Source organism: Xyrauchen texanus, chromosome 14, assembly GCF_025860055.1.
Source record: "Xyrauchen texanus isolate HMW12.3.18 chromosome 14, RBS_HiC_50CHRs, whole genome shotgun sequence".
Classification (NCBI taxonomy): domain Eukaryota; kingdom Metazoa; phylum Chordata; class Actinopteri; order Cypriniformes; family Catostomidae; genus Xyrauchen; species Xyrauchen texanus.
The window spans coordinates 47,500,425-47,519,117 of NC_068289.1; the positions used below are offsets into that span (position 1 = coordinate 47,500,425).

Here is an 18,693-nt window from a genome sequence, read left to right on the forward strand (position 1 = left end):
CACAGACACCTAGTGTCTTGGATGCCGCATCATTTAAAATCAATAGCTTTCAGTTTCAGATGCAATTGTAGAAATGTAGTATTCACAGCCAGCCATGATTACTTTAATCAATAAGTGAAAGTGTCAAATAACAGGACGGTTACTGAGATTAAGCGAGTATTATTCAGCTGGTCATGTGTGGACCCACTTCATGTAGAATAAAACAGCTTTTATAAGGTAACTGATATTACTGGACTCTTCATTTTAACCTGAGTGGTCATGATTTCTAACATAAATTGCAAAATTACAATTCATGTCTTTAGGAGTTAAACATTTTTAATGAGGAAAAAATTACTGGGAGCACCTTTAAAAAAAATACTAATTTCAAACACGTGGAGCCACTGTCCACGATTGAATCAAGTTCAGCCAAAGAGCTATTTTTTGAGTGTTATTCAGTGGAACACAAAAGGAGAAACTTGAAATAATGCTGCTTTTTTCCATGCAGTTACAATGAATGCCGATTGGATCTTCCAAGCTTCAAAAAGAACACAAAAGCACAATAAAACCAGTGCATTTAAAAAAAATATATCCTTTTATGTTCCATGCAAGAAAGCAAATCATATAGGCAAATCATATATATCAGAATACAGCTAATAATAATAATAATACATTTTATTTTTAGGCACCTTTCAAGACATTCAAGGACACCTTGAAATCACATATAACTGTTAATCAGAAGGTTTCTGGTTCAATCCCCACAGCCACCACCATTGTTTCCTTGAGCAAGGCACTTAACTCCATGTTGCTCCGGGGGGATTGTCCCTGTAATAAGTGCACTGTAAGTCGCTTTGGGTAGAACCATCTGCCAAATGCATAAATGTAAATATAAATTTAACATATAAAATTAGCATTATCATAAGAATAAATACCTTCATAAATAAAGAGTTATTTGTAGTGAGCTCATTTAAAAAGGTGGGTTTTGAGGAGGGACCTAAATGTGGAAAGATGATCACAATTACGGATATCTGGAGGTAAAGTGTTCCAGAGTCATGGAGCAGCATTGCTGAAGGATCTGGACCCCATAGAAGTCAGACGAACCGAAGGCATCATGAGAGAGAGGAACAGGATCTAAGAGTGCAGGTAGGAGAACATATATGAAGAAGCTGGCCTGTATTAATTGGAATTTTGGATCATGTAAACACTTTGAGACACTTCGTTGAACTTGTTTGTTTTATTGTTAAACACTTGAATAAGAACTAATGAATATGCAGTGTTATAACAAAAGCATCTTTTCGAGAAAATCGAGGCTTAACCAGAATATGGACCTTAATCTGAAAACTATTTGCACATAAACATGGTCATGGTCTAATATTAATAAACTCACCATTTATGCTTATATTTAGAACTCTGAAGTAAAACTGGTAATTGAAAAAGTGTGCTCCAAGAAGCCTCTCTCACCTCTAGGTAGTTTGAGACTTTGAGTGGTCTACATTGCTCAGCAGTTTTTGCAAACTGCATCCCGGGCCTTTACAGCCTGCAAAATCTCCCTCAGGTCTCCTAGCCCGTAGGAAAGCATGCAGTCAGCCATGCCCGTCACTTCAACACGCCTCTCAGTAGACGAGGAACCTAGCCGAGATGAGCAACGAGCAAGGATTAATAAACTCCTAGTACAACGTTCTCCAGGAAAAAATAATAAATAAATATTGTGATTTACACTCTGGTTGGAAACAAAGTCAAGCAGGCACTGCACCAAATTACACTATTACTGTGTTTTTGTGGACTGGAAAGAAAACCCAATGTGGAGGAGGTTTTCAACAGATGATTTAAAGATGATTGCTCTTCCCTAGACACATCTCAATGAAGAGCTCTGCTCTAGGTGAAATGTATGGAAAGGTCATCAAGGAAGTACAGACTAAACGGATTCTCCTTCCCTATGTGATTTAAAATCTGTGTTGATCTACCATGCTTACAAAATTATGATATCGTTAATGTAGTGCATATTGGAGGGTAGACAGCCTTAGTTTACAAGCACACAATTGCTGCCACGATGCTAAGTTATACTGGGTGGTTACTTACTGGCCCAAGTCGCTATAATCCTCTTGTCCCTAGATATGGCTCTGGTCCCATCTTTTAATGTAAGTCTATGGGAGGCAAGTCTATGGGAGGCCAAAATCTTAAGTCTGATCGCTTAGAAAAGCGATGCAGAACTAGTTATTCACTTACGTAAGTCAAATACTAAAGACTTAAAGGAACATTCTGGGTTCAATACAACTTAAGTTTGGGTATTGTACCTCCTTTAAAAAAATTAAATTTTTCAGAGGGTTTAAAGGCAGAAATGTGAAGCTTATAATTTTATAAAGCACTTACATTAATTACTCTGTTAAAACTCATGTAATATTTGAGCTGTAATGTTGTTTAAATTGCAGATTTTTTGTCATTGTAGGGTTTATGGAGTTACGTCATCATGGTAATTAAGTTGTAAAATTGGATATAACTTCACACAGAAAACATTAGTTAGCAATTTTATCGCACTAAACTCATGTTAACATTCATATTGTTTACATCTTTTGGCTATACTTTTAAAACAGTGAGTATTTTAATGTTTGATCTATGTACTGTAAGTTCCTTAATACAACCCTTATATTTTTCGTCTTTTTCTTTCTTTTTTTTTTTTGTAGAATAGGAGGGACAAGTCTAAATTAATGTTTGTGGTAATCAACATTATGCCACAAATGCTGATTGAGTTTAACTTGTATTAAACTAGGAATATTCCTTGAAGGTTTTTTTTTTTTTAATCTCTAACCCAGAGAATTACCAAAAATAATGCTGATGCTTGCCTTAGCAAGCTCCACTAATTAATATTGAACCTGGTGAACCAGAAAACCAAACATTTACTTGTGGAATGCCCATTTTTAACAATAAAGTGCTCTTGAGAGGGATATAAATCTGCTGAAAGTCTTAGCCAAATTCATGGAATTTGGCTCAAGAAACCACTGCCTTCGTAAAGGGCAGCGTTTCTCCACAGAACCACACTGAAATGCAAATCCACTGTGCTGGCAAAAGCTCAGGCAGTGAGCCAGCATCGACCATGATGACCCTTACCAGTGCCAACACAACACTTACTGGAACAGGGCTGAGAGGGAGTCTTAAGTGCATTTCATAACCAAGAGGCAAAATAAGGTCAAATGAGGACTAAGTTGGTGACGTCCTTATCCCTAAAAAAAATCTTAAAATTTAATTATTGCTATTTTCAGACACGTTAGGGACCATAATAACACAATTTCATGTTTTTATTAAATATATTGCTCTATTTTTCATTTTACAGTTTTTATGCCTCTTTAGGGCATAAAAAAATGTAATGTTCGGCTGTGTTTCTTACCAGATTTAAACCAATTTAAATGCATAATTAAAACATCACTTTAGTGTCAGAGTCTTTTATAATGTACCATGGTATTATAATATTTTTCTGGATATGAAATGTGTACCCAGGGTCTGGTGGGACCATAATCCAATTTGTTTTACTAATTACTTAAGAGAATGATCATTTTGGGTGAAATATTACTTTATCATTTAGTCACCGTTATGTCATCTCAAACTCGTAGGACTTTTTCTTCCGTGGAACACAAACGACTATATTTTAATGGACATATGATGTCTGTTTGTCCATACAATGCAAATGTTCAAGCTCTAAAAAGCACAGAAAGGCAGCATAAAGATAATCCATTAAACTCCAGTAGTTTAATCCATGTCTTTAGAAGCAATTCAATCAGTTTTAGGTGAGAACAGAACAAAATATAACTCTTTTTTTTGTATTTATTTTTTTACTGTATATCTTGCCATTGCAGTCTCTAGGCAAGATCATGATTTCAAGCTTGATTACACTTCCTAATGATTGACACATACGCAGAGCGCTAGATGATACCAGTGTAATTAAGCTTAAAAAATCATGATCGCCAAGGAGACTGCAGATGTCAAGGTTTACAGTGTTGTATTTTGGTCTGTTCTCACCCAAAACCAATTGAATTGCTTCTAAAGACATGGATTAAACAACTGGAGTTTTATGGATTATCTTTATGCTGCCTTTATGTCCTTTTTGAAACTTAAATATTTGGTCACCATTAACTTGCATTGTATGGACAAAAACACCTCATAACTTGATTAAAATATCTTTGCTTGTGTTCCACGGAAGAGAGAATGTCATATGAGTTTTAGATGACAAGGTTAATAAAAAAATATGAGAATAATAATTTTTGGTGAACAAATCAGAAAATACTAATTTTCTGTAAAAGTCAACCATTCTCCATTCACTCTCCATTCATATACTGAACACTTTCTTTTATTTTACCCCTAAAAGGGCAATGTATCTTCTGAAATAAAAACATTCCGTGTCAGATTATGAAACATTTTAATATTCAATTCATACATTAAAAATGAAAAAGATATAGAGTTTTTTTTACAGTCACATAACCTCAGTATTTGTAGGGACACCCGTTTTAATAACTTAAAGGTTTATAAGTTATTGTTGTAAATCAATTCATCTATGAAAAAGAAAAGATTTTTACTTCCGAAACCAGACTGTTGCGCTCTATTTGATTTACATGCAATTATAAAATGGTCCTGGATGCTGATTGGTCAATAAAGCATTTCATTCTGGCTAAAATTCAGTAACCTATACAGTAACAACTATGACGCAAAATACTTCACCTTTCTACTCATAAAACACATTCTATTATTGTTTACATGCCAGGGACTATATCTTTTAGCAGAAGGATGCTTATTAAAATTGTTTTAATAAACATTTGTGTCCTTAGTATTTTTTTTTTTTCATGTTGTAGCCATTTAAAAAAAAAAAAGAATAAAAAGGCACTTAAGGCAGCGCTATATTGTGAAGCGGTTGAAAGCACTCCGGTGTGCATTGTGCCTAACAACACACTGTAACCATGACTAAATTCACAATATAGCACAGCATTTTGTACTTTATTGAGTACATGTAACACACAAGAAAGAGGAGTACCATTGTTTTCAAATAATGTAAAAGGTAACATGATCCATACTTTGTCACCAGTACACTAACTGAGCACTTTATTAAGAGTATTATGGTCCAAATAAAGTGCCCGACATGGTCTTCTGATGTTGTAGCCCAGCCGACTCATAGTTTGATGTGTTGTGAATTCTGAGATGCTACTCTGCTCACTACAAGTGTACAGAGTGGTTATCTGAGTTACAGTAGCCTTTCTGTCAGCTCGAACCAGTCTGGCCATTCTCCGTTGACCTCTCTCATCAACAAGGCATTTCCTTCCACAGAACTGCCACTCACATTAAGTTTTTTGTGTCATTTTTGGAAAAAATTGTGTGTGGAAATCGCAGGAGATCAGCAGTTACATTAATTCTAAAACCAGCCCATCTGGCACCAACAATCATGCCATGCTCTAAATCACTGAGATCTGATGGTTTATGTATACATTAACTGAAACTCCTGACCCGTATCTGGATGGTTTTATGCATTGCACTGCTGCCACACGATTGGCTGATTAGATAATCGCATGTATAAGTAGGTGTACATGTGTTCCTAATAAAGTGCTCAGTGAGTGTATAATGGTATAGTGACACTAGAAAGCCCACAAATTAACAGATGTTTTTATATTATTGGATAATTAAAGGCACCACAAGGAAACATTTAAAGAAAACAAGGTACTTTCACTCTTCACTAATCAGACACATGCAATTCTGTCAGAAATAATTGACTATAATCCTGTTATTAAAGCCGTTATGTGTGACATTTCTAAATCATTTGTGAACTGTGGCATTAATGATGTCCAGTGGGCCCAACCTTTGTTAAATCAAATTGGACGATCCTTGAGACCTTTAAACAGCATGACCCATGAATTAATAAAAGGCACATTTTCTCAAGGGAAGCCTGCCACAGAAAAAAACTACAAACCGTGTGTAGAAGTATTTCTGAATCTCTCCCTAATTTAAGCAAAATTAATGACAATTTCAAAAGCTCTTACAATGCAAGATGAGGCGGAGTCATACAATCCCTTAAAATTAACCCCCTGTTTTTAAAAACAAGTTCATACAATTAAGTAGGCCAAAATGAGCTGTGTAGGGAAAAGGAAATGCTGGCAAAGCAATTTCCACTTAAGCAATTTGTATAAACAATGACTTCATCACTAGGCGCAGCAGGAATTAATGTCTCAGGGGTAACAGCATGGATACAAAAGTTAGTAAAAACAAAATGTTTTAGATGTTTTATTATTGTACATTGAAAGTTGATTGATATCTTTAAATGCTTACAAGGGGTAGTTTGATCGGTTTTGAGACAATAAGACCTTTTGCAAATGAATGTGATTAATGTGTATCTGTCGACAATTGTTCCAAATGAAGTCATACGCATGTAACGTTCAAATCTAAGCTTTGACCAAACTCTTGGACCATTTCATGGAAAAATTTCAAGACCATTTCATACATTTCATGATTGGCTCCAAAGCACCCAAGTTGAAAAACCGTCTCTAAGGAGATTGGAACAGTAAGTCTATATCAGATCCTATGAAACCACTGACACCCATAAAAGCACAATGTAATTTAACAAAGCATTCATTTACATGCATGTTGAATGACTCTTTTTAGATAATGAAATGTAATGGTTGAAGGATAATGTTTTTTAAATGATGATGACAGTACCACTACTTACAGTCCAGGGGTAGATGTCAACGGATAGTGGATTTTGACAATACCAATAACAAAGGTGGTGGAAAAGGCTGATAACCAATTAATCGGTCTAAAGATTTTAAAATATTTTTTTTTTTTAGAATGTTACAAAAAATACTTGGTCTTTTCTTGATGGGCACAGACATAGAGGCTACAAGAGTCCAAAATAAATAAAATCCCAGATGCGGTTTTGGTGCATAGGTGGGACTTTTAACTATAAAGCCTGAAACACCAAATTATGCTTTTTATAGCAAAATATATTTACCAGATTAAGGGTTTTGTTTATTTATATTTCACCAGATGAGGTTTGTTTTTTTCTCATTTGTGAGTCGCTTTGGATTAAAGCATATGCAATATGACAATGTAAATTTATCACATTTTAGCTTTTGAAAAATGTTCAAATTCTGCCTATTCCATGGATTAATGTCTTGAAGAATACTTAAGCGCCAGCCACAGAGGAATAAAATAATACTATCAGCATTTTTGCAGTTTATTGATATTTCCATAAAGCAACTATCGGCACAGATTAATATGTAAGATATAGTGGTCTGCCTCTAGTCCAGGGTACCCGATCTCCGAAATAGTTAATAATTAATAGAATAGGGGCCTGGGTAGCTCAGTGAGTATTGACGCTGACCACCACCCCTGGAGTCGCGAATTTGAATCCAGGGTGTGCTGAGTGACTCCAGCCAGGGTAGAGTCACATGGTGTAACCTCCTTGTGGTCGCGATTAGGGGTTCTCGCTCGCAGTGGGGCACATAGTAAATTGTGCATGGATCGCGGATGAGAGCAGCAAGAGCCTCTTCTGCTGTGTCACGCACCCGAGCCACATGATAAAATGCGCGGATTGACAGTCTCAGAAGTGGAGACAACTGAGACTTATCCTCAAGCAAAATTCACAGATTTGACAGAAGATTGTAGATAAGCAAAGTATATGAACGGAGTATGAATTTAAAAAGTCTTAAACTGTTAGCTGGAATAATCCTAATCTGGAGACCATTTGCCACAATCCTAGGATCAGTGAAGTAGGTGTCTCCATTAAGAGAGGGACTGCCTTTCTCAATGTTCATGAGAACATCCATGCTCTCTGGCCAAACATCATGGAAAAAGGAACTGTATGTCAATGTACAAGTACAAAAATGGATGTGTACTTGTCACATTTATGTGTTTTGCTCTTGTTTTCATGTCTTTTATTTTCTAGTTCCTGTTCTGGTCATGTGGTGTCTTGTCATGTGATTTCCTGTCACCTCGTGTGATCTTGTCATGTGTTTCCCATGTTCATGTGTCTTGTTTTCATTGGCTCATTGTTTGATTTCTTTGTTATTAGTCTTGTCTTTTCATTGGTTATAGTTCATTGAGTCTTGTTATTTTGTTTATAGTTTAATCTTGTGAATGGTTGTCTTGTTTGCCTGTTACCCATGTCCTTTTATTTAAGCCCTCATGTTTGCCATTATCGAGTACCAGGTATTGTGAGTGTAACTTTGTTGTTTTGTTCATGTCAAGTCTAGTATTTTATTCACAATTGGATATATGGTTTTCAAACTTCACTTAGGTAAATAAACTGCACCTGGGTTCTACACTTCATCATCATCATTGTTTCTTCATCTGCCTGTTGCCAACAATGTTACAGAACGAGTATTTAAAATTGTAAATCCAAATGTAAATATGAATACTGAAATATTTTTATTTTTATAGCCAAACACATAGAAATAATCAATATTTATCCTGTATAATGCATAAAAGTAAATGCATCTTTAGAACTACAAAAACAGATCGGTATGTACACATTCAAAATGTATCATTAGGAGAGAAAATAAAGAGATGTGCTACCCATCTGTCAGCTGTACAGGGGTCTGCAGCCTCGCTGCTGGAAGTATATTATTCTCCAGAAGTCTTTTAAACAGCAAGGCCTCCTCCACTCGAAACGGATTCAACAACATGAGCTTTCTGCCGCATAAAACAACCCAGGAACCATGAGAAGCCAAGCGGTTTACAAGCCTGAGGCCCTGTGCACTTGAGCTGTTCTATAGGAGAGGAGGTTAAGACTCTGCTTGAGGGTTGCAATACTGAACGGGAGGGGTTTGGAGAGCTTGGCAGGACTCCTCTTACTCGAGGGCTGAGAGGAGAAGAGTTTGTTCAGGGCCTGCTGGTTGGAGAGGGAGGCCTTGCGCTTCACGCCTTGAGCTTTGTTCAATGAGAAGTCTGCGCTCATCTGCTTCTTGCCCTCTCCACACTGGCCACCTCCCTCTGTTGCCCTCTTCCTTTGAAGGTTGTAGGCATTCAGAGACTTTTCTGCCTTGCTTTCATACCTAAGAAGGGATGTGATGCAAGAGCATGTATTCTGTTACAGTCCTTAGTAGTACATTTTGCATTTCCTACTGCGTAACTATTTAAATGTGGTCAGAAGAGAGACTTTGTAAGCACAAGTAACAAAAAGTAGTTGATCAGCAAAAGTTTGGTCACACTTGACTGAATTTATGTTACTCATTATCTTGAAAACCTTCTTAAGGTTTAGCCTTAAATGCAAGTGTCTATGAATTTTTATACAAAACTAAAATGGTTTGAAATGGATGAGTTGGATCAAATAGTGAAGGAAAAGCAGTCAACAAGTGCCCAGTATACGTGGGAATTCCTTCAATCTTGTTTTCAAAGCATCCCAGGTGTCACCTCATGAAATTGCATGAGAGAATGCCCAGAGTGGGCAAAGCTGTAATCTAGACAAAGGGTGTGTACTTTTAAGAAGCTAAAATGTTAGATAGTTTTGATTTGCTTAAAGATTTGGGGCAATAGATGATTCCCCTACTTCCATTTTTGTTATTTCATAGTTTTAATCACTCAAATAAAGTTGTTCAAGATTATTAAAATTACAGGTCTTTTAAAAATCCAGTTAAAAATGTTTTGCCAAGTTTGTAAAATGCAATATTTGTGTCCATGTTAGTTTCATAATTTTTTATAATTATATAATTTTCTATAAAATAATTGAATGACTTAAATGGTTAGTTCACCCAAAATTGAAAATTCTCTCATCATTTACTCACTTTCAAACCATCCCAGATGTGAATTTCTTAGAAAGATTTTAGAAGAATATTTCAGATCTGTGTGTCCATATAATTCAAGTGAATGGTGACCAGACCTTTCAAGCTCCAAATATCACAAAAAGGCATCATAAAAGTAATCCACATGACTCCAGTGGTTAAATATACACTATGTCTTCTGAAGTGAAGCAATCAATTTGGGTGAGAAACAGGTCAATATTTCAATCTTTTTTTTTTACTATAAATCTCCACTTCCAGAATGTGAAAGTAAAAGTAGAGACTTATGGTAATAAAAAGACTTAAATATTGATCCTTTTCTCAGCCACACCTATTACAGTGGCAAGAACCTTTTGGAATTACCTGCATTTATGTATACATTTGTCTTAAAACCTGGTTTGATCTATATCTAAGTTATAATAATGAACAACACAATCCGTTTTAATAACTAGTAACACAAAAATTATTGTATTGCTCTTGAACATATTGAATACATCATTCAAACATTCACAGTGTTGGTTGGAAAAAGTATACAAAGCCCAGCTAATGGCATCAACAAAAGCTATTTAGAGGCAGGAGTTGGCAAACCTGGCATCCAACTAATTAAACATGATTGGAGATGTGGGTTAAAGCTACTTTGACTTGTAAAAAGCAGTCCAACATTTTTAGTTTGCTATTCACAAGAAGCATCTGCTGACATGGACCATGCCTTACAAAAAATAAATCTCAGAAGGATATCAAAAATTAGTAGCTGTAGCAGGAAAATGTTACAAAGTTATCTCAAAGAGCTTAAATATTCATCCGTCCAAAATTAGACAAATGGGAGATGATTTAGTACTGTGGCTACTCTCCCTAGAAGTGGCCATCCAGCCAAGATGACACAAAGGGCACCAATGAGGTAAAAAAACAACTCCAGAGTAACAGCTAAACACTTGAAATAATCACTGGAACTGGTTAACATCTCTGTTCATGAGTGTACTATATGGAAAACATAAATCAGACATGGTGCCCATGGTAGGACACAACAAAGGAAGCGGCTGCTTTCAAACAAAAACATTGCTGCTCACCTGAAGATTCCCAAAGACCATCTTGAGACTCCACAAAGCTACTGGGAAAATGTTTTGTGGACTGATGAATCTAAGGTTGAATTGTTTGGGAAGAATACACAGCACTATGTATGGAGTAAAAAGGGCACCACATACCAACATGAAAACATCATCCCAACGGTAAAGTGGAGGTGGTTTTGGAGTGAGCATCGTGATTTGGGGCCTGGACCGCTTGCTATCATCAAGGGAAAAATGAATTCCCAAGTTTATCACCTAGAGGATAATGTCAGGGTGGCTGTGCGCCAGCTGAAGCTCAGTAGAATTTGGGTGATGCAGCAGGACAATGACCCTAAACAACAAGGGAAATCCACTATATAATGGCTTAAAAAAAAAGAAAATTCACCTTTTGGAGTGTCCCAGTCAGAGCCCAAACCTTAACCCAATAGAGATGCTGTGGAATGACCTCAAGAGAGCTGTTCACACCAGACATCCTAAGAATATGGCTTAGCTAAAACAGTTCTGTAAGGAAGAATGGTCCATCTGAACATTGTGCAGGGCACACAGCTATCAGAAAAGCTTGGTTGAGGTTCTGGTTGCTAAAGGATGATCATTATTAAATCCAAGTCTTCACTTACTTTTTCCACAGCACTGTGAATGTTTAATCGGATGTGTTTAATAAAGACATGAAAGATTACAATTGTTTGTGTGACGTAAGCTTAAGCACACTATCTTTGTCTATACGTGTGACTTTGATGAAGATAAGATCACATTTTATGACCAATTAATGCAGAAAACCAGCTAATTCCAAAGGGTTCACATATTTTTTTCTTGCCACAGTATATTGGTTCTAAAGACATGGATTTAACCACTGGAGTCGAATGGATTACTTTTATGATGCCTTTATGTGATTTTTGGAGCTTGAAATGTCTGTTCACCATTCACATGTATGGACATACAGAGTTGAAATAATATTCCAAAAAATATTGTTTGTGTACTGTGAAAAAAAGAAAGTCATAGACATCTGGGATTGCATGAGGGTGAGTAAATGATGAGATCATTTTATTTTTGTTTGAACTAAACCTTTAAAAAATATAAAGTATAAGGTATTAAATACTTTACTTGCTGTTCAGATTTACTTCTCAATTCACTCAAGGAACATTGATTTAATTTGTTCTTGTGATTCTAAGTGGACTGCTGTAAATCAAAGAGTAAAAAATGTGGAGAAACAGGCGAAATAAAAAAAAACATCTGCTACCTGTGACCAGATGGGGGCCATAGAGCAGGAGGGAATGGGGGAGAGTGGCTGTAAAAATATGTGGCCCTGACCCTCTACTGGAAGTTTCTCGATGGGCTGGCAAATTAACAGCTGTGCCATTGCATGGTGCTTGCTACTGTACAATGGACCGGGCACTTTTTCAAATGCGCTGTATGGTTTCTTAGCATACAGCTCGGGTGAAAGAGAAAGATGCAAATCAACATGCTGATGGAACCACAGCAATCAAAAGGCAGGCATGAAATGTGCTGAAAGCAAGTGCAAAGCAATACGAGGCCAATGGGGGAGATAAATGATTTCATAATGGAGCAGAAGGTTGAAGCCGGAGGGTATTCCCTGCCATGTACACTGAAATGGGTTCTTAACCTGAGGGCTTTGGGACTAAAGTTTGCAGTTTGAACAGTGAGAATGTATAAAAAGACTTTGTACATGACATTTAAAGGAATAGTTCACCCAAAAAAGAAAAATTCTGTCATAAATTACAAACCCTACTGTTGTAACAAACCCTTTCGACTTTCTTTTTATGCGGAACACAAAACATATTTTAATTAATATTTTGGTTCCATTTTTAGCACAATGGCAGTGGATAGTGCCTCGCTTTAACCTCCTGAGACCCCCGAGTGACTGCAGTGTGCATTTTCCATTTCCCTTTTTAATTTGAAACTAGTAGCACCTAATAAACAAGAAAAAAAAAGCTTTCCTAAAAATCTATGTCCACAAATGTGGACAGCGAGACTACGTTGTGACAAAAAAAAAAACAAGCTCTAAAAAGTCAGATATTTTTCTCCATCAAATTGTTTATGTTACCAGTAGTGTTGGTTATTCATGTTTTTGAGCCGTTACAGACATTATAGCTGATTTTCTGTAAAGCTGATTTAATAGTCACACTTTATATTAGATGGCCTTAACAACTATGTACTAACATTAAATATTATGTATGTACTGATTATCATTGCCCCATGTCTGCCAAACATCTTGAGTGGTCCAAACATCATCTGCAGCCTGAAACTGAACTTTTGGTGGGATTTTATGATTGAATGCACTTAGCTGCATTGAAAGCTATAAGATGCTCCCTTGCACCCTATTTAGTGAATTACTTAACCTCCAGTGTGCTGCCTGTCTGCACTGGTCTCAGAACAGTTCCAAATGCACCTTATTTTCATCTTATCTCCATATAAAGACTTTAAAAGAAACCTTTTTTTTTAGTTTGAACCCATTTATTCTCAAAATGCACAGTAAATATATAGGAATGTATTATCAATAAAGGTAAAGTTCTAATCCATGAACCAAACTCACCAGCTCTGAGATCAGTCACAACAGTTTACACTTTTATTTATTTTATTAACTTGGAAACACCCCTCTGTTCTTTTTGAAAGGTTGTTAACCTGTTGATACGCAATTACCCCGCACACAGTAGTGACGTCACTCTGCTTACATTTAATATATAATTTACTGTCTATAAATGTAATTAGGTCTAAGGGTTCAACATTGATATCCGTTCTCTGTTTCACGATAGCAATTAAGATCCAGAAACAGCAATTTAGTTATTTGTGCCAGGAGTACAAATGAAAACATGCAATATCAAAACAGGACTTCATACCTTTGTTATGGAAATGCGATTGCCAGATGAATCCAGTTCGCCACACTTGGGTCAATTATCCATGACAAGCGTTCATTGAAAAACATCCAATAGCACTTTTTGTCCATAAAAGTTATCAATCTAGGAAATATTGATATATTCTCCATTCTTCTTTAGACTTGTGGCTTTGAGGACATTGTATTTCTGGTTTGTCAAATCTTGACGCCCCTTGCCCGTTAATGAGCGCAATGAGAGAAGCTCATTAAAGTGGCTTGTTTTTACACAAGAACTAAAAACAAAGCAAGTTTTCACATGAAAATATGTGCGGTTGTTTCTTGACAAAACTGTATTCCTTCAGAACACTTGGAATATGACAGACTAGTTGCATGAACTACTTGTATGATACATTTGGGTCCTTTTTTTAAGCTTTAAATGATGCACTATCCACTGCCATTCCATTGAAATGATGGGCTGGAGTATTCATAAAATTCTGCATATGAAAGTAAGTCTTTAAGGCTTGCAACCACATTAGCGTGAGTATATCATGACAGAATTTTCATTTTTAAATGAAATACTCCTTTTATGGATAAAAAAAACAGCCTGCAAGCTGTGACCTGCAGCTACAAAGCATTAATTGAGACCTGAAGCAGGCCATAACATCTCCAGTCACAACTGTGATACAAGCAGTAAGGAAATAGTACATGGAAAATTTAGATGCTATACTCTTAGCTACTGCTCTCCCCTTTTGAGATGAACCTCTCTGGACACTTTGCAAATGCATGATGAAAGCCATTTAGGGAGCAGTGTTTGCATTATAAGCCTGGAATTCATAACCAGGATCAAACGCACATAAACTGTGCAATAAGAAAGCAATACTCCCTCGGTGTGGGCACTTTGGATGTAAACCAAGTTCATATAGAGTCCCTGGATCAGTGCCAGACATTTTATTGCTGCATCAGACCACTGCAACCAAAATATAACAAGCATGGTTTTGGGGGTACAGTAGGGGTCCTGCTCAACCTGCAAAACTCATGAACCCCCCACTCCCCCCAAAAAATCCATGACAACAATCTCTCAGCCCTTTTGCTCAGCGTGCCCATATGTGATGAACCCATGTTACATGGACTCGTGTAAAAATGTTTCTTAGAAGTGCATATTACTATATACTGTATGTGCCAGAATAAAAGCAAAAGGTACTGGCAATGTACTTGATAAGGCCTATTTCAAGTTAAAGAAATCAGTAATGCACAACAGGATTCAAACAGATTACTTTATCAGTACATTACATAAGTGCCAGTAGCAATGCTGAAATGCACTTTCCATTCATTTAAGTATGCTGACATGGCATCCTCTAATTGAGACAATTTGTTTGGGAAGGTACAACCTCTTTTTGTTTGGTCGATTAGTTTTGTCGACAAATGCAAATTGTGCCTACAAATGAATTTTGTTCCTGAACTAAGGGGTGAATTGTTTGAACAGTTGCTCCACTTTTTCGCGTGGTATTTCAGCACAAAAACATGCATTTTATTTACTAACCTCCCACAATGTAGTTTACACAAGCGCAATCAGTTCTAAAATAGTGCTGGCGATCAATGAGCTGTATATTTAAAAAAAAGACAACTTAAGAACCATTGTTTTCATGAGGTTCATTCCTTGCGTTTGACGTGAAAACGTAAACAGGCATGTACACAACACTTGCGCAAACACGGTTAAGAATGCTAATAAAGGTGCAGTGCAAATGAGGGTAATGGACAATAGTCTAGGTGTGCCAATTGGTTTTTGCTAAAACCATTTATGACCTTATACCTATAAAAGAACGCCATTTAAGGTGTTTATATTACCTTACACATTAGCTGGGTTTCCATCCAACTATATTTATGCACATTGAGAAATTGTGCATAATAAATCCATAGTGGAAATGCTTGTAATCTCAATAAACTCTCAAAATTAGCTAGGAAGAAGTGGATTTTCTAGAGATTTGCATTAGATATAATGGGAATCAATGTGCTGGAAACTCGCAAAAAAAATGACACGTTTTGACCATTCGTTCACGTGTTATGTGTGCGTGATAGCTTTGTGTGTCTGGCCATCCTGCAAATAAAATTCTCCCACAAAGCAAGGAGGTAAATTAGCTGCTCCTTCAAGACAAGGCAGCTCTCTCAAGATAATGCGCATGACGTAGTGGATGGAAACGAGCAACGATTTGAATTTTTGTCAATTTTTTTTAAATGCATTTAAATGCGAAACATTTAGATGGAAACCCAGCTATTGTCGGCTTAGTAAGCATAATTATTAATTTAATCTTAAGATAGTGCATGTAAACGCACATTTTGTAAGTGCAAACACTTCTTCTTTCTATGCAATTTAGGTTTAATATAGATTGCACTTTATTCAGAAAGCTTGTTGCTATTTGCCCAGCGCAAATAACATCACACTATTACCACCTGCAGAAAGCAGACACTAAATGAAATTTTATATCAAAAAAATGTTTTTGTACATTTTCTATTGATCATGGCAGCTGTAATTTATCAAATAATGATCTAACAATATAGAAGAGCATTATAACCTAACATTTATTAAGAATGAGTAGGTGTTGTACCTAGTACCTAGTACCTTTGACCAGCAGTGTAGCTTAATAAAAAAAAGACTATTCTTAGAGCTTATATACAACTAATAAATGTGTCAGACATGGACTTCATCTGAGATAGAATGAACCAGATGCTTTTCACATAAGAAACTGCAGGGCACTGAAAGGCATGGCATTCTTTGGAAAATAGAATACCTATTTTACAATGGAAAACAGGAATATAATAAGCAACATTTCTTCCATTGGGTAGCAACACAAACAAGCCAGTCCAAGGCATTCCAATTGACATTTTACACATGGCAGTGGCAGGCCTATTTATCTCTTTCTACACAGAGAAAGTGAATCACAACTACTGGAAACGGTGTCTTCGAGGGTGAAATCTGGAAACTTACTTCTTTCGCTCTTCCTCCCTGAGGCTTTTCCATCTCTCTCTCTCTCTCACAGCAGCTTTGACATCCTGCAGACTGGCTCTTGGGTTCTCTTGGAGGACGAGCGATCTGGTGTCTTGCTCAAACAGTGAAAAGGCAGACGAGGGATGACGCACAGAGCTGTTGCTGATCAGGTTGTAGGCTGTCAGCTTGGTCATTTTCTCCATAATCACATTGGAAGCCCTCTTGGATGGGCTAGCCCCCTACTTGTAGGCCCACTTTAGTTGTTCCACTGTTTTGGTTTGTTTATGGGAGATGGGGTTTTATGGGTTCTAGGCAATCTCCTGTGATTTGATTTGAGAAGGCCCTGCCCATGCTCCATCTCTAGGCAGATACTTCTTCACTCTTTTGACCATGGGCAATGTTACTCTTAGAAGGCTTTAGGGAGTTAAGAACAGCTGTAGTGTTTATTACAACATCGTCAGCAGTAAATGAGAAATTAATACTGTCAGAATCACTCAAGCTTCTGTTGATTACCCAATCCTCTGAAGATAAGGAGGAGTTGGTTTTTGCAAAGTTGTATAAAGCTAGATTGCTGTTTTGTTTATCTGCATTTGTGGGAGAACGTTTGAGCAGTTCTGCTGGGTCCATCAAATTAACATCTGTGTTAGGTGTAGATATAACTACACTAGTCACTGGACAATCTCGCCCTCATCAGTACAATACATGTGTTGAATTTGGACAACTTTGGAGGATTATCATCACCAATGGAGTAAAACCCATACAAGGAGATCAACATAGTCTCCACTGCCAAGAGTGCTCCTTCCTGGTAAAAAGCATAAAACAATTGTTAAAATGTGAGTTTGAAATCAAGTAAAAATACAGTGAATTGGTTTTCCAAAAGCACAGCTGGACTCGTCTGTCTGAATTTCTCAATGCTCATGTCAGAGTTCATTGCACCACAATGAGTTCTCAACTTTTGGATTTGCAGCTTTCCCTGGCACAGTGTGTTGTAGGCACCCTTACTTAAATATCTGTAGGTAGGGAAGTTTGAACAGAATTGTAACTTATTCTGTAGCATCACTTCGGTTTTGTTTGGTGTCAAGTTAACATCCACAGTCAAGGCAGGTATGGTTGAAGTTAATCTTTAAATGGGGATACCGGCGGTTTAAAGATTCATTATTAGAATGAAAATTGGTGTAGTATTGCTTGACAAGCTGCCTGGTAAGCTTGAGGTCACAAGAAGTTTCTGTGCAAGTCTGCTTCTGGCCTGTTTTCATGTTTCAATTCTGAAATTATAAATTTGTGCACTTTACGCAAGTTGCTTCTGCTAAGAGCAAATATATAAATGTCAATCATCTGCGATGAATATTATGGGTTTAGATCAATAGACTACAACATTTGGGCCCCAGAAGTAAAAATCTTTAGAGAAATTGACTTTTAACAACCATTCAAATAAGAACAGTGGGGTGTTTACAAGTTTATCAAATAAATACAAGTTTATACTGTTGTGATTAATCTCAGAGCTGGTTAGTTTGGTTCATGGATTAGAACTTTACCTTTATTGAAAAAAATGTTTAATCCCTTTTAAGAAAATGAATGGGAAAAATGCTTCCGGAACAAGGGCCACTGTAAAACTGTACTCTATACAAAGGCTTTATATTGAAAATTAATACATAAATGGCACACACACAAATACACTCATTGAGCACTTTATTAGCAACACCTGTACACCTAATTTATGCGATTATCTAATCCAGCAATTGTGTGGCAACAGTGCAATGCATAATATCGTGCAGATACGGCTCAGGAGCTTTATTTAATGTTCACATCAAACATCAGAATGGGGAATATTTTTTTATCTTAATGAATTTCGACCATGGCATGATTATTGGTGCCAGACAGGCAGGTTTGAGTATATGTAAATGCTGATCTTCTGGGATTTTCACACACAACAGTCTCTAGAGTTTATTCAGAATGGTGCCAAAATCAAAAAACATCCAGTGAGCGTCAGTTCTGCAGACGGAAATGAGAGAGGTCAACGGAGAAAGTCCAGACTGGTTGGAGCTGACAGAAAGGCTATGGTAACTCAGATAACCACAGCAGAAAAGCACCTCA

At 36.8% G+C, this 18,693-nt stretch overlaps 1 pseudogene; it reads right to left on the bottom strand.

The window, feature by feature from the left end:
• Positions 1-994: 994 nt before the first annotated feature.
• On the bottom strand, positions 995-17,855 carry LOC127654633 (PMS1 protein homolog 1-like; annotated as a pseudogene).
• Positions 17,856-18,693: the final 838 nt, after the last annotated feature.